At 47.0% G+C, this 15,319-nt stretch overlaps 1 protein-coding gene across 12 annotated transcripts in view; it reads left to right on the top strand.

Annotated features, from left to right (window-relative positions):
- Positions 1 to 1,754: 1,754 nt before the first annotated feature.
- The window catches only part of FAT1 (FAT atypical cadherin 1), a 135,750-nt gene continuing 122,185 nt past the window's right edge, over positions 1,755 to 15,319 (top strand). For 9 of the 12 annotated variants that reach the window (XR_006706393.1, XM_045454153.1, XM_045454136.1 and 6 more), the window contains exon 1: positions 1,755 to 2,705. The gene's annotated coding sequence lies outside the window, so the exon portion shown is untranslated. Of the gene's footprint in view, positions 2,706 to 3,404; positions 3,586 to 4,866; positions 5,451 to 5,503; positions 5,690 to 15,319 lie in introns of those variants that run through there. The other 3 variants (XM_045454107.1, XM_045454100.1, XM_045454113.1) reach the window with 3 other exon arrangements.

Here is a 15,319-nt window from a genome sequence, read left to right as displayed (position 1 = left end):
TAGAATTCTCTGTCATGACGAAAATATTCTTTAATTGACCCCGAACAACAGGTAGCCACTAGTCACAAGCTGATATTGTGTACTTGAATTGTAGCCAGTGAGACCAAAATAACTGAATTGTACATAAATTTAAACAGCCACTTGTGGCTAGTGTCTACTTATGGTATTGGACCATGCGGGTCTGGAGGTTGTTAAAAGTTTTCTCTCCTCTTACTTTGTTAATTTTTTTTCAGTTTTTCTTTCTTTCTGTCTTTCTTTTTCTTTTTCTTTTCTTTCTCCTTTTTTTTTTTTTTTAGTAATCTCTATACCCAACATAGGGCTCAAACTCACAACCCTGAGATCAAGAGTCACATGCTGTATGGACTGAGCCAGCCAGGTGCCCCGGTCTCGCACTGTGTTTTTAAAAATAGCTATTTTGATTAATACCATCAATTATAGATAAGTTTCTTTTGTTTACGATTTTTTTTTTTTACATGGGAAAACTTTGATTTACAGGATAACTCTAAAGACTTGTAGAGCACACTGAATTGACTTGCACAGCCGCATCTGGGAAAAATTGATGTGCCTCATTTATGAGAACTTGTAATATGTGGTCAATTTCTAATTTCGGCTATTGACATAAAAGGAGTGGGCCTGTGTACTTGAAATAGTGAAGCATGAGAAGTCTGTCCTCTGCAGGGACAGGCTGGCCTCCCAAGCCAGTCTTTCTTTTGATTGTCTCCTCCCTCCTCAGGAATCTGGCACCTTCCACTGCCCTCTGGTCTGCTGAGGCCTCTAAGGTCCTTTCCCAAAATTCTCTGTCTCCTAGCTTCTCACTGCCCTCTCCTCCCTTCTAAATCAAAATGTATCTCGAATCATTTGTGATAACCTCCCTTTATCTCTTCCTAAGTTTAGGGATGTGAAAGCTGACAGGCTGCGAAAATAGAGAGGGTAAGAAAACTGCTATTGATTTACTACTGTGTGCTTGCTCCACACTTTATATGATGCTCAGTGGAAGTGTGGCCCACGTGAATGAATGTTATCTCTCTGGCAAAGAAATGGCATTCGATAAATATTTTTTGAATGAATAAATACACGAATACATTTTTCAGAGTGAAACAGATATTATCCCCTTACCACAGATGAGAAAACTGAAATTTAGAGAAGTTACAGGATTTCCTCAAGGCTAAGCATATACAATGCTCCAACATTTAATCTTCCTTCTGTTCAACTCCTTGCCTTGTTTCCAGGGTCCTCAGGGTTTTTGCTCTTTACCTTTCAAAGAGAAAGACCAGCTAAACAGACAGGCAGATTTACATCAATGGCTGCAAATGTACTGATAGATCCTGCTCCCAGCGTCCCCGCCCTTTTCAGGGTCCTCTTTATTTTAATGACAACCTTCTGTGGACAGTGTCAACTCCCAGAAATGGCACCCTGGGAATTTCACGCTGTTCAGGATAGATTTTATTTTGGTACATCAGCGGCATTAGGGGAAAAAAAAAACAACAAAAAAAAAAACCCAAACACCCAACCACAATCAACACACGTTCCACAGTAGATATTTTCCAGGAGTCTGGACGCTTACATAAAAACGACACATTCATTTATAAATTAAATTTCAATAGTGTTTGCGTTTATCTTGCTCTACATTACGAGTAGACGACTGATTTGTGTTTTGGCCCCTATCCCTAAGGACGATTTGTAAGAAACGTTAAAAATTGGCTCCTCCTCCATCACTTCCCCCACACCCCTCGGAACCTTATACGCTTCGGAGTACCGTGTCAAAACGTAGGCGATGTTGCAAAGGATTTGAAAATTAAAATATGGCTCTGTGATTTTCAATGCAAAGACCACAAACAGCGCTAGAGGACAAGAGCTATTTAAAATACATCACATCCAGAAGTTGGAGGGCTACAAAGTACAAGTCGTCCAGGCCAGTCTGCAGAGACTGTCCTCGCTTCCGCCCTGCAAAAACCCGGCAAGCGACACGTCGCGACGAATTTCAGCTGCAGAAGAGGAAGAGCATCACCTGCAGTTCGACGCGTGGGAAACGCTGCGGGAGGGGGCTTGCCCAAAAGGAAAAGCAGAGGGGTGCGCGCCGCGGGGCTCCGGGGCCGTTCCGGTGCTGAGTGCGAGGAACGCCGGCGCTCGGTGGAGCCGGAGAGAAGTCGCACGGTGGAGAGGGACACAAGCCTCCGGGAAAAGAGCGCTGCGGCAGCGGAGACCGCTCCGGCCCCTGGCTCGCTCGGTGCTACTGTCGGGGAGGCGGACCCCGCAGGAGAATCCCATCCTCGCGGCGGGGCGGGGGGCGAGGCGGGGCGCTGACGTCACCTCCCCTCCCCCACCTCCTCCAAGAGGGAGGGAGTGGGGAAAGAGGCAGCGATCCGCCGCAGTTCCCGGCCGCAACTCCCAAACTCAGCGGCTTGCTGCCTGGACATGTCCTGACAAACTTGGCTTCTCCTCGGCCCTCTCCGTAGCCCTCGCGCACTCTCATTTCGCCTCCTTTTGGTGTTCAACTTTCCACCCAGGACGGGAGCCTCCGGAGATGTGGCCACCTGGGTCCGGGCAGCGCCGGCGGATCGCGCTCTCGTTGGGGACATGCTGAAGATCCGAGGGAGTCAAAGTTGGTACTTCAGATACGGCTTTTTAACAAATATCCAAATTGCGTGGGGATTACGGAGCTACCGAGGACTTTAAAGCCTGCATCCAAGGACTCGGCTGAACTGGTAAGTTCTTTGTTTAGTGCAAGCCTTTTGTATTTAAGTTTAAACGTAAATGAAATTACGTGGGGCTGTTTGGCTCTGAGCTAGTGCAGGGAAGCGTGTGCATCCTACAGGCTCTCTTCTTGGCGAGCTGCACACCCCTCTGGTTGTACATGCCTCGGGAATGAAAGATCAGTCTGCACAGGTTTTGGAATTCATAAAATACGTACATAGCAGTGTTCAAAAGAACTTGAAAAGCTATGCTGTTTGTGCATTATTTTGAATGTAACTTATTATAGAAATGGTGCCCAGGGAGGGCGCAACGGGGGCCGCGTGATCTGCAGTGGCGCAGCGCCCTCTAGTCCGGACACCCGGCAAGGCGCGCGATCCCTGCCGGGTTCCGCGCGGACCGAGAACTTGGACCTGCTGGGCGCTCCTGGGACGTGGGCGTGAGCTCCCAGCCTTCACTTACCACCCATTACGGCCCATTCTCTAATTTCCAAATACTGGCTTGGGTGGACTGGATAGAAAGGCAGGGCTGGAGGAAAGCGTTTTTGTTTTCAGGAACCGTCCCCTATTCCCCTTATTTCCAAAAGCCTTTGGGGACAAGGTTAGGGAGGGCCGACTATTGAAAGGACGAACGTAGAGCTTCAACTACATTACTCTTTCTTGTGAGGGTAATTCGATGGTAGCGAAGAGCCATCTCTATTTCGTTCCGTTTAGGCTAAAGGATCAGGAAAACGTGTCGTCGCGAGTCTGGAATCTCCATCTCTGGCTCTCGGCTGTTCCTGTGGCGAAAAAGTGCAACTTCTTCAGGCAATTAGGTTTCGCAGTGAGCCTGGAAAATCGGGATTCCCAAACAGATGTTTTAGCTCTAATAGGCGTTTTTATTTATTAATGAATGGTAATTTTGTTCAGGAATTCTTTCGTGGCGTTTATAGCATCTTGTGATTTCATGTTACGGGATGGTGTCCTTTTACTTTTCAGTGTTCTTCCTTGTCCTCCAACTCTACCTCACTCCCCCAGCACACTGTTGGCGTTCTTGCGTGACTGTGATTTCTTGAGAGTTAGAATTCGGCAAGGAGAGCATACCGGTAGAGCTTGGAGATCAGGTCGTCTATTTTCGAGGTGTTCCAAGTATAAAATTGACCTGTAACTCCAGGAGCACTTTGCGCATTTATGACGATGGCCAAGCGTTTGGATGATGGTGTTTGCTGGGTGTGTGAATGAATATGTGTGTATTCTAAATACTGCGCAGGGAGTACACCAGATACTCTTAGTGCTGCGAATCAGTACATTCATTCTGCAGGCGTTATTTTTCCTTCCCAGCCATAACCTGCTAGACACCTTCATTTTTTCAAACGCCTTCTTTAATATGTTTTAGGAAGAGACTGCATTAACTTTGAACCAAGGAATGTCTCTCTTTAAGCCTAGACACCCTCGCTCGCATGTGCTTCGCAGTTCTCGCTGAAGTCCCCTCCACCGGTTCCGGGGAAATCGGCTCTCTTTGTCCTCACAGTGTTAAACGTTCGAGTCCCACAAACTTTCCGAGATCATGTCCGCCCTCTTTTGTGGGCTGTTTTCCAATGCCCGGGACCACTCCGGGCTTCGGCTGAGTCTCAGCTGTGCGGAGCCCGCGTCTGGAGATTGCCCGGGCCGAGGATGGTCTCACAGCCCCAGGACCGGGACTGCGCGCTCGGGCGTGGGGCGTGGGGCGGGGGGCGGGCTTCCCCGAGTGGGGCAGCTAGACGCTCGGGGGCTTCCCCTTGTCCCTAGGGAACTTGTAGTTTAACATTAGACTGGGTTCACACTTTGTGCCGCCGACTTGCCGGCTGGGAAAGCGCACGAGGCGGCAGAGCAGCCTTTTGTCCCGCAGACGTGGGAGTCGGGGGTGTCCGCCGGAAGAGGCCGGCGTTGGGGTTCGTAACCAGGGTCGGGGAGGTTATGGGATTTAACCAGCTCTGCATAAAGAGATGGCAGAGGAAGCGCTTTCATTTTCCCTGGATCTTCGTGCACACTGTAGAAGGAAGTAGATCCGATCTAACTGCATTCCTTTTGAGACCTTTTGGAAGATTTTATTTCACCGAGCAATTGCAGACCCAGAACCGAGGCTTTCAAATGCAGATTTAAGAATTCCCTGAAGGTGCTAGGCAATCTAAACGGAGACGGGGGAAGCTCACTTTTTTTTTTTTTTTTTTTAAAGCTAAGCTAAACTGTTTCCCCTTTCCTAGCAGGAAACATTCCATATTAATTCCCTGCACAGATCTGTGTGCTAGCCGTAACCAACATCCGCACTAGAGCAAGCCGCACACTGTTCCTCGGAGTGTCGCAAGATCACCCTGGGCACTCGCTCGTCTCCTCGGAAGGAGCTGGCGGCTCTGGCGGCAAGGGATCACTGACCCGTGGCGGGGCGTTGTTGCCCGGGACCCGCAAGCTCAGAGTCTGGCCGCCAGGGAAAGTCAGATCGAGTTTCCGCGCGGGAGAAACGAGCGCCGGCGCTCGCAGGCGTGGCTGCGGGCGGAGGGATATATTCCGCTCCCAGTGCGTGAGGCGCCGGTGCTTAGCCGGGCGGCCGCGTAGTGGGGCGCGCGGGCGGCGAGCAGTGGCCTCCGAGCGGGGCGCACGGAGAGGGAGGCAGGGCCGTCGACATCATGCGGACCCGTGGGCCCAGTGAGGCCCCCGGAGGACCTGGCCCCCGCTCGGGCGCGCGCTGAGGCGGCGAGGCGCGCGTCCCCGAGAGCGCCGCTGCCACTTGGGGCCAACTTTGCTGTAAGTTTGCTAGAAACGAAGCTGGGGCTGCAGGGCGGGTGGGCAAGGGGCGCAGCGCCGTGCCGCGTTTGCCCGTGCGCGGCCGGGCCGGAGCCGTCTGCGCTCGGTAGGCATGCAACTTGCTGCTTCTGGGTGGCGGACTTTTCGGCTCTTTGGGTGCTTTCCCCGCACCGTCCGGCCCAGGAGCGCGCTCCTGCCGGTGCTCTGGGACAAGGGATGAAAGCAAGCCCGGCTGGAAGGTTGGTAGTGCCGTGGCGCCTGCCCCCTTGGAAAGTTCAGGACCCGCTCAGGATTAGGGCGGCCGGCGGAGGATGCGGGGGCGGAGAGGTGGGAGGGGGACAGTTTGCAACGTGAACCGAATGGTAATTGCCGAGCCGAGTGCCCCCGCGCGCGGGCTGCAGGCTGCGGCGGCGGCCGGGGCTGCACGGGTCTGGTCCTGGAGCCATTGCTGGAAATCAGAGCGGCGGCCGCGGCGCGGGGCTACCGGGCGGCCGGAGGGCGAGGCGAGGACTTCCGCTGCGCCCCGGAGCTCGGAAACTTCGCCGCCGCGCTCCGCTCCCCTTCCCCGGTAATTCTCGAGCCCGCTATTGACTTAACCGATCTCGCCCTAGGTTAATTCTTCCAATTTATGAGAGTCCCAGCGTTGGGGAGATGAAAGGCGAGGCCAGTAGCCAAGGAGATGGGAACTTTGAAATGGAGTCGCAGTTTCTCTTAGATGTTTTGTGCCCCGAGGGAGCGCTGCTCTGAGGGTTAAGTACTAACTGGTTGAATGTAGGTAGACGAGGTGCGATTGATAAATTGCGGGGCTAAACATTTGCAAAATGTGCTGTTTATTAGTTTTTTTTTTTTTCCCCTGGAGGAGAAACTTGTATGGTCTTTTTTTTTTTTTTTTTTTTTTTTTTTTAAAGAGGGATCCTCATTCTTCAGTGCTTTTTCTTACTTAGAGTGCTTTCTTCCAGGAAGCTAACTTTGTGTTGTTTCTTTGAGATTTTTTTGTTCCCATTGATGTGAATTGCAGAGCTTTGAAAACAAGGACACTATTGTATGGTTTAGAAGAGTAAACTCAAATATTTTTTATGCATTTAAGTTTTTTGTGGGGGGAGGCATGTGTTTGAACTACAGTTTCATTAAGTGGCTTTTGTTAACTCTGTGCTTGGTAGAGTAAATTTTCTATTTCCTTCCTTCCTTCCTTCCTTCCTTCCTTCCTTCCTTCCTTCCTTCCTTCCTTCCTTGGATATTTACACTGACTCTTAAAATTGGGAAACATTTAAAAGGCAGATCATCTTCATTTATTTGTCTTTTAGAAAGGCAGCCTCTTGAGGCTTTGTGGGTTGCGACATATAGGGTTCAGTAGTTGATCTCTGCACGTGTTAGAACTAGGTTTTAGTGATGTTTTCCTGTGCCATTCTTGGAGATGTAGTGGTTAACCCAACATATCCAGTTGATAGTTATTCATGAAAATGTATTTTTTCTGCAGTTATATAGGTCAGTTTTGGCTTTATCTTTTGAGTTTTAGAAGGACAGCTTTGGTTCCACAGTTGGAATTAATTGTCTCACTGTCATCATTAAACTTCAAGATGGATTTAAAAATACTTAAAACACTACATAATTTTTAAAAAACAATTGATCTAACTCTAAGTTAAGCCAAACATGGCATTTAACAGGTTCAGTGTAAGGTTTGATTTGAATAAAGTGTGCATTTGTGTACCCATTTCTTGAAAAAGAATGTCTTTTTAAAAAAAAAATTTTTTTTTCAACGTTTATTTATTTTTTTGGGACAGAGAGAGACAGAGCATGAACGGGGGAGGGGCAGAGAGAGAGGGAGACACAGAATCGGAAACAGGCTCCAGGCTCTGAGCCATCAGCCCAGAGTCTGACGCGGGGCTCGAACTCACGGACCGCGAGATCGTGACCTGGCTGAAGTCGGACATTTAACCGACTGTGCCACCCAGGCGCCCCGAAAAAGAATGTCTTAAATGAGCCAAATTCTTTGTCACTCTGAAAGGAAGGTAGATTGTTAGAGGACTTAATAAAAGCATTTAGGCCACCTGTATTTTACTTGTATCTTTTAATTAGTCACTAGAAGTTACCCCCAGTGAGTTCTCATCATGTTAATAGATCATTTAATCCACGTTGTGGACAAGTGCCAAGATGAGAATCTGAAAATTACGTGCAGACTAACAACTGTTTTGGTTTACCAGCAACCCCCCTCTCATGTGTATCTTTAGACTTAGTTCATGAGCCACCTTGGAAGCAGTTATTTCTTTGAATGTTAGAGGTGAAAGGGATCTTACTGCCACCACCTGCTTTCCACCCAAGTTTGGCTGATTTTACATAGACTCAGTAAACTGAATCAAATTAGTGCATTATTGTTGCTTTAAATGTTGTCTCAGTGGCCTAATTTGTGGCCTAAAGGACCTGATTTAATAGCAGGAAGCCATAAGGCTAGGTGTCTGTTTAATCTTTTATGAGTGGGAAATTGCAGTAGGTAAGCTTTCTTTTGACCAAATTATATAGACGATGACGCCAAACTATTTTTTTTTTTTTTTTGTCTCACTTAATTGGTCAATTTGCAAGTGTTAGTTTATCCTTAGGCACTGGAAAGAAGTTTTTGAAATCAGTGATTTCAGGTAATTCATTTAAGATCAGAGAGTTGTCATTTTCTTTGCTGACTTTAAAACGTATTCAGTCAGATGACGAATCTGTATATTTCATGTTTTAAAGTTTTTAGAAACTTAAACTTAACCTTTAGGTCCCAGATTTAAATATATTGCCAAAATTCTTAATTCCAAAGGTTTATTACATGTGTGGAGATGAACCTGTAGTCTTTTTACAAACTATTTAGGAAAACGAAGTGGTCTTTAATCCTTCGTAGAATATCCAAGCATAGAGCTTCAAAATAAGCTCTGCATCACAGAAACTGATCTGGCATCTCTTCCAGCCGATTTGGAAGCATTTTGAGGTGGGTGGTGACCCTGTTGCTCAGCTGCTAGAAATCAGAGCCATCTGCACTGTTGTTACTGGCCTGGTGGTTGCACCTGGATTTTCTGTTAATTTCAGAAGAATGGATGTGTATTTCCCCCTGTTACCCCTCCTCTCCTAGAGTCCTGCCTTCCATTCTCCACCCTCAGCCATCTGTCCATTCATGAACTCAGCGACTATGGGTCTCCTCTTTGCCAGACATTGGGCTGGACACAGGATACAGGGTGAGCAAATCGCATTTCCTTCCCTCAGGGAGCTTACAGCACAGAGCGGGAGGAGGACAAAAAATAGTTATATCCAGTGTGATAAGAGCAGGGGAGTTCATCCTAGCACTTCATTGAGCTGGGCATGGCAGGTAGGTGGATATTAGGTAGGATAGGGTGAGTTCTGAGGGAAGAGTGAATCAGGAGGGAATAATTTAAGGAGAGGAAATGACACATATAAAGCAAATTGTAGAAACCTTAGTTACGACATGATTTGCGGTATGCTGAGAGCATACCATGTTATCTTTAGGAAAAGGGTTGGTTGATTTATCATCAATGCCTGTTTAATCCTGTTTTCCCATGACTTGCGGCTTGTTTTTTTCCTTCGTGCAAGTAGAACATAGAATGTCTATGATCTGGACGTACATTGGGTTATAGACAGGGAGGACAGGTTTTTATGGGGCAGGTGTTAAGAAGTGGTGGAAAGAAAGAAATGTAGAAAAGTGAGAAAATAACTAGTATGTGAGGAATGAAGGACAGGAAGACCAATGTTGAGGTTACCTTTTTTTTTTTTTTCAACGTTTTATTTTATTTTTGGGACAGAGAGAGACAGAGAGAGACAGAGCATGAACGGGGGAGGGGCAGAGAGAGAGGGAGACACAGAATCGGAAACAGGCTCCAGGCTCTGAGCCATCAGGCCAGAGCCGGACGCGGGGCTCGAACCCACGGACCGCGAGATCGTGACCTGGCTGAAGTCGGACGCTTAACCGACTGCGCCACCCAGGCGCCCCTGAGGTTACCTTTTAAGAAGGCAAGGGATAGAGATCTTACAGGGTTAGAGGCCTCACCACTAGGTGGTGTCACCTGCTCTGGACAGCTTGGTGGTTTCCAGCCTGTGGAAAGTCCACCTTTTTGGCTTGAAATAATACTATTGGGAGATCCAATTAGGAAGCAGGTGGAGGTCTTTAGTCTTTAGTACAAGGCTAAGAAGAATATACTTAATCAGCAGGCTAAGGGGAAACACGGAATATTTTCAAACTAGGGACTAATATTGCAAAGAAGTTTTAATGAGATTAATTTGACTGGTAGATGGGCTAAATTGGGGGGGGGGTGGTAAGAACACAGGAATACTGCTTTGAAAGCTATGAGATCCTGTGCCTGAGTAAATACAGATAGGAACTAGGTGACAAATGGAAAGGGAACAGTTTTCAGAAATTGAGAGGAAAAAATTGTCCACAGTCTCAATAACTTTAGATATGGAGGTTTGGTAGTTAGAAATAAAAGATCGGTGTCTGTACAAGTGTGAGAGAGAGGAAAGTGGTGGGGGAAGGGTGGGGAGGAGAGAAGTGTCTCTCTGGAGGGCAGGAGGCTATGAAGATTTTAGTACAGTTTTTCAAATAAAGAGATGGAATCCAAGCATTAGGTAACTTCCATGAATTCACACAATTGATTTAGGGACAAAGCCAAGGCTAGATCACAGGTTTTATGCCTGCCAGCCCCTTCTGTCTTAATCGATTTCTTAGGTTGCAAGCCTGAGTGATTTGGAAAGTGGAGAAACTGTTCCGTTGCTGGGGAGGTTCAGTAGGATAGTAGAGTGGAATGGCTGGCATGTTGTGGTTGGGAGCTGGTGAAAGGCTGTGTGGCAGGTGTGATGGCATCTCAGGAGGCGTGTTCCCACACTTGGGGGAAGTTAAGGCTGGAATGTGGGATTCCAAAGTGCTCCTGGCCGATTGAGTACGACTGAGTGGATGAGACCTCGAAGCACGATACTACGTGAGTATGTAAGAAGAGTCAGAAGACAGAAGTTTGTGATGGCGAACTTCAAGGCGAGAGAGTGTAGAGTGTAAAAGAGTGTTGAGGAAAATCAGGAAAACAGTGTCATTTATCCTTTATGTGTTGTGGATTGACCATGCTTTAGGCAGTCTGTGACCTGTAAAGGACGCAAGGGTGTAGTGGGTGGTGTCACATGTGACATTAATTCAGGGAGTACTGAGAAAAAGTCCTCTGATTTGACACTGACTTGTGATGCCAGGAGAAGCTGTGTCTGGTGCCAGGATGGATGTGAGGTCCTGTAGAGCAGTTGAGGGTAGAAGTAGCCTCTTTGGAGACAGAAGTCAGGGTAGCCCTAAGCAAGTTCTTGTTTAGAACTCTCTGCCTGTACGGGAAGGGGAAATATAGGGTGTGAGTTGGAAGGAAGTGAAGGTTTGAATGAAGCTTATTTTTAAGTAGGGATAAACTTGCGTGTGTTTGTAGACCCTGGAAAAAGGGCCGGTCATGGCTGGGTCATTCGAGTGTGATGTTTCAGAAGGAGTGATCATTTAGGGAGGAGCTGCAGAAGAGGCAGAATTTTATGTATGGCACCCTGGGTGGCTTTATTTGTAGCTAGGCAGGGTCCCGTGTCTTCTGAAAGGTGGGAAGAAGAACAAATAGGGGGAAAGAACATTTTAAGGAGAGGAAGAGGAGGGACTTTGTATATGATGACTTTCCTTTTTTTTTTTTTCTTTTACACGGAACCTTCACCTTCCCGATCCATTATTTAGTGAAATATCTGTATGTGTACCTAAATAATTATCATCATAATTTGGCCAGTAGTAAAAGCTTTACTAATTTGGGAGTGGAGGAAGTGGCTGGTATTAATTAATGGCCACCCTGCCAAAATGACATTTAAATGCTATTTGTTTGCAGGGGAAAAGTACGTTAGGTGAGATGATGTAAAATCACGAGCGGTAAGCTGTGTTTCTGGAACTTCTCCGTGAGCAATGTTTGCCCTGGAGCGTGGGTGAGGAGAAAGTGGTTGCAGGGTGAATAACAAGTAGTGGTCATGTCTGGTCTGTAAAAAGAGGAGAGGAAAGTGAATAGCCCATGGATGCCTAGCCCAGCCAGAAATGTCAGCGCAGCCCGTGTTCCTCCTGTCTTGTCTTGTGTGTCACAACGGCACAGAACAGCCAGTGATCTTAGATGCCCGCAGATGTGTTTTATAGGTTCATAGAGCAGGTAAATTACATAGCAGATTTTATATGGAGGCTGCTTACAAACTAGGAACTCTCTAATTTTCTTCAGGTTTTTAAGTGCTGGAAAAGAGTTACGTTGTGCTGAGGGGAGAGATTTGGGGTTGTCACCGTCATGTATTAGTGGTTTGAAGACTGCGTTAAATGGAATGAGTTGTTGATCATTTGAAGGCAGTATTTAAATCAAGTCATCGCCGGAGCGACCAGACTTAGCGCGGCCCCTCTCAGAATTAACACCAGGAGCAGTTACAGGAGACACATCCAGCCTAAGGCTGTTCAGTCTGGGTTCATAGTGGGCCCCCACCCCTGTTGCTACGGACAAATGTCCGAACGTGGCTTAGAAAGATTTGATACGCACTCGGAAAATAAACAGGAGCCACCCATTACATTTTCAGTGTAACAGTAAAAACTTTTAAAAGTACTGTTGTTGGCTATTATAATTTATTAGGAAAGTGACTTTTTCCCGTCTTGTAAATGGTATCTGGAAGCTGTGGATTAGTAATACCTGAATAACAGGCTTTCTTAGTAAGATCTAATTCTCTCCCTCCCTCCCTCTCCCTCCCTCTCCCTCCCTCTCTCCCTCCCTCCCTCACTCCCTCCCTCCCTCTCTCCCTCCCTCCCTCTCTCCCTCCCTCCCTCACTCCCTCCCTCCCTCTCTCCCTCCCTCCCTCTCTCCCTCCCTCCCTCTCTCTCTCTCCCTCCCTCTGTCTCTCTCTCTCTCTCCCTCCCTCTCTCTCTCCCTCCCTCCCTCCCTCCCTCTCTCCCCCTCCCTCTCTCCCCCTTCCCCCCTCCCTCTCTCCCCCTCCATCCCCCTCCCTCCTTATTGATTTTAGAGACCATTGAACATTTAATATACACTATTTTTAAAAAACAGGAGTCATTTACATTTCATACTGGCTTTTTGGTGACATTTTTCTTTGAAAATGTGGTTATCTTCCCTGCAGTTGAAACATCTTCAAAAATACTTAAAAAATGTGACACTATTCAAACTGAACATTGAGCTCTGGATTTCAGTAATAAGTTCAACTCTAGTGAGTACTCTCACTGCTGCTGATACAAAATGGGAGAATGTGGGAGGGCACACCGAGGGAGAACACAGAGTTCTTCAGGTGAATATTTTTGTGTGTTTTTATCATCACAGGTGGCATTGATGCTGTTTACTTTTTGCCTGTTGCATGGCGGGCTGAAGGCATGTTAAGATTTGGGACCTTTAAGTAATAGATGTACAACATTTAGGGGATTTTATGCATGTGTAATGCTGTGTCCCACCTAGTCCTATCATGGAAGCATATGCAACATTTCTGAATCTTCAGCTTTAGATCTAAATATTTGAATTTATGCAGTTTTGTTCTTAGCACTGGGGCTGTGTTCTGTTTTGTGACGAAGGGGCAGTCACGGTAATTGACTTAGAACACTCTATGTGAAGGTCTCCCTAATGAAGAAATATGAGCACGTTAATATCTGATTTCTACTAGAAAAATTATTTTTTCTCTCTTATTTATGGATTTCCAGAAATCTATACTAAAGATATTTTAGCTTCAGACCTGAGGCCCTTTCCTCTACAGGCTTCACTAAGTAAACATTCTTGGTTTTCACTTTGCAAAATGCACAGAAGAAAACCTAAACTACAATGAGTTGAAGTAGTATGATCACCTTCTAAATATCAAAGTGTAGCCTCTGGCTAAAATCGTTTCTGGAGTTTAATTTTCATAAGCATGAACTCTAGGTAATGTACTTTTCAGTAGAAATGGTATTAGTATCTTTTTTTTTTCCTTCCTCAGCTTTGCTGTTTGTTTCGCACAGGGGAACAGCCACCACTTTTTTGATCACGCATTTTATAGCAGAACCTGGATCCACGGTTCCAGGTTCCTTTACTAAAGGTTAATACCTCCTAAAAAGTGAATTGTTTTCTTCCTTTTTTTTTTTTTAAATATTTGAGAGAGCAGGAGAGAGTGAGATCAAGAGTGAGGCGGGGGAGGGGCAGAGAGAGACAGGGAGGGAGAATCTCAAGCAGGTTCCATGCCCTCAGTGCAGAGCCTGGCGTGGGACTCGATCTCACGACCTGTGAGATCGTGACCAAAGCCAAAATCGAGTTGGATGCTTAACCGACTGAGCCACCCAGGCGCCCCGTGGAATTTTTTTTGTTTTCTGATGTAAAAAGTTGCCCTTACTCATTGATCCTGATCACAGTGGCATTCTGTTAGCCAGGTTTGCAGAGTAAATTCCGGGTTCTGAACGGTTTCTGTTGAGGGTGGTCCAGCAGGGGTAGTCCGGCTTTGAACTGTCCCTGAGAAGAACCGCTGGCGGGGTGGGTTCAGGAAGGTGATCAGGCGTGGGGAATGCAGCTGTGAGAGCAGGGTGGTGGCCGAGATGCGGTGGGGAGGGAACCGTTGCAGTAATGTGATGTGTTGGCCTTTTCCTTGTGCCGGGTTGGGGGGTGAGGGCGTGTCCGGGGCCGGCCAGCAGTGTGTGCAGCTGCATAGTAGCAGCCAGTGTGTATGCGTCATTGCCAAGTTCTAATGTGAGGCTTCAGATGTTCAGAAAGATTGACGGACCCATCCTGTTTTTACAACACCACTGTCTCTTGCTTCTGCGTCAGCGACTGACTGCTGTCCCGTCTCATGTGCTGGTTCTCCTCTTCTGTCCTCCACATTTTGGGGGCGTGGGTCATCAGGGCTCTGTGCTTGGTTTTCTTTTCCTCTCTACCTGTGCTCTCTCCCTGGATGATCTCAGTTTTGTGGTTGAAACAGCATGCTCTGTAGATTCAGGCAACTCTCAAATTTGTGTCTCCAGGCTGGACCTCTCCCACACGTCAGCCTGCCCCCTCAGAATCATTACTTGGGTAACAGTGGGCATTTTCACCTTAACTTTCCAAAACTCCTTATCTAATTCCCTAGGTCCTGTTCCTCTCTAGTTCGTTAGTTGTGACAGGTGCACCATAATAATGGAAGAGGTTACTAACAGGAGAGACCGTCTTCATAACTTTCCTGTAAATCTAAAATGATTCTAAAGGTTAAAATTTATATATAAAAAAACTCCCTTACTGCTCTCCCCCCATCTGTGCCCCAGCCACAGTGGTCTCTGTTTTTGTAACTAATGCCTCTCTACTGGACGTGATTTTGAGCCCCAGGGAACACTGGCAAAGTCTGGAAACTGTTTGTTTGTTTGTTTGTTTGTTTGTTTTGGTGGGAGAGTGTGGAGTGAGTTGGAGGAAATACAACAGGCTTTGAATGGGTGGAGACCAGGATAACACTGAACATCCTAAAATGCACTCTGGGCCTTTTGAATTTTATTTATGTATTATGTATGTACGTATTTATTTTAGAGAAAGTAGGGGGGAGAGGCAGAGAGAGAACAAGAAGGAGGATCCAAAGCAGGCTCTATGCTCACAGCAGAGACCCCAATATGGGGCCGGAACCCACGAACCTTCAGATCATGACCTGCACGGAAATCAAGAGTCGGACGCTTAATCCACTGAGCCGCCCGGGTGCCCCTTGGGCCTTTTGAATTTAGTTCTGTCTTTCCCTTCAGGTTCCCGACCACAGTCTCCTGCCCTTCTTTATTTTTCTTTTTGGTGCCGCATCATCAGCATGGGATACACTCTTTGCTTGTTTCTCACCAGGAAATATGTCTTCCGTGAGGATTTGTTGCTGCTTTGGCTCACTTTTGTATCCCC

The sequence above is a fragment of the Leopardus geoffroyi genome, chromosome B1, assembly GCF_018350155.1.
Source record: "Leopardus geoffroyi isolate Oge1 chromosome B1, O.geoffroyi_Oge1_pat1.0, whole genome shotgun sequence".
In the NCBI taxonomy this organism is placed as follows: Eukaryota; Metazoa; Chordata; class Mammalia; order Carnivora; family Felidae; genus Leopardus; species Leopardus geoffroyi.
This window is presented reverse-complemented; position numbering and strand designations above follow the sequence as displayed.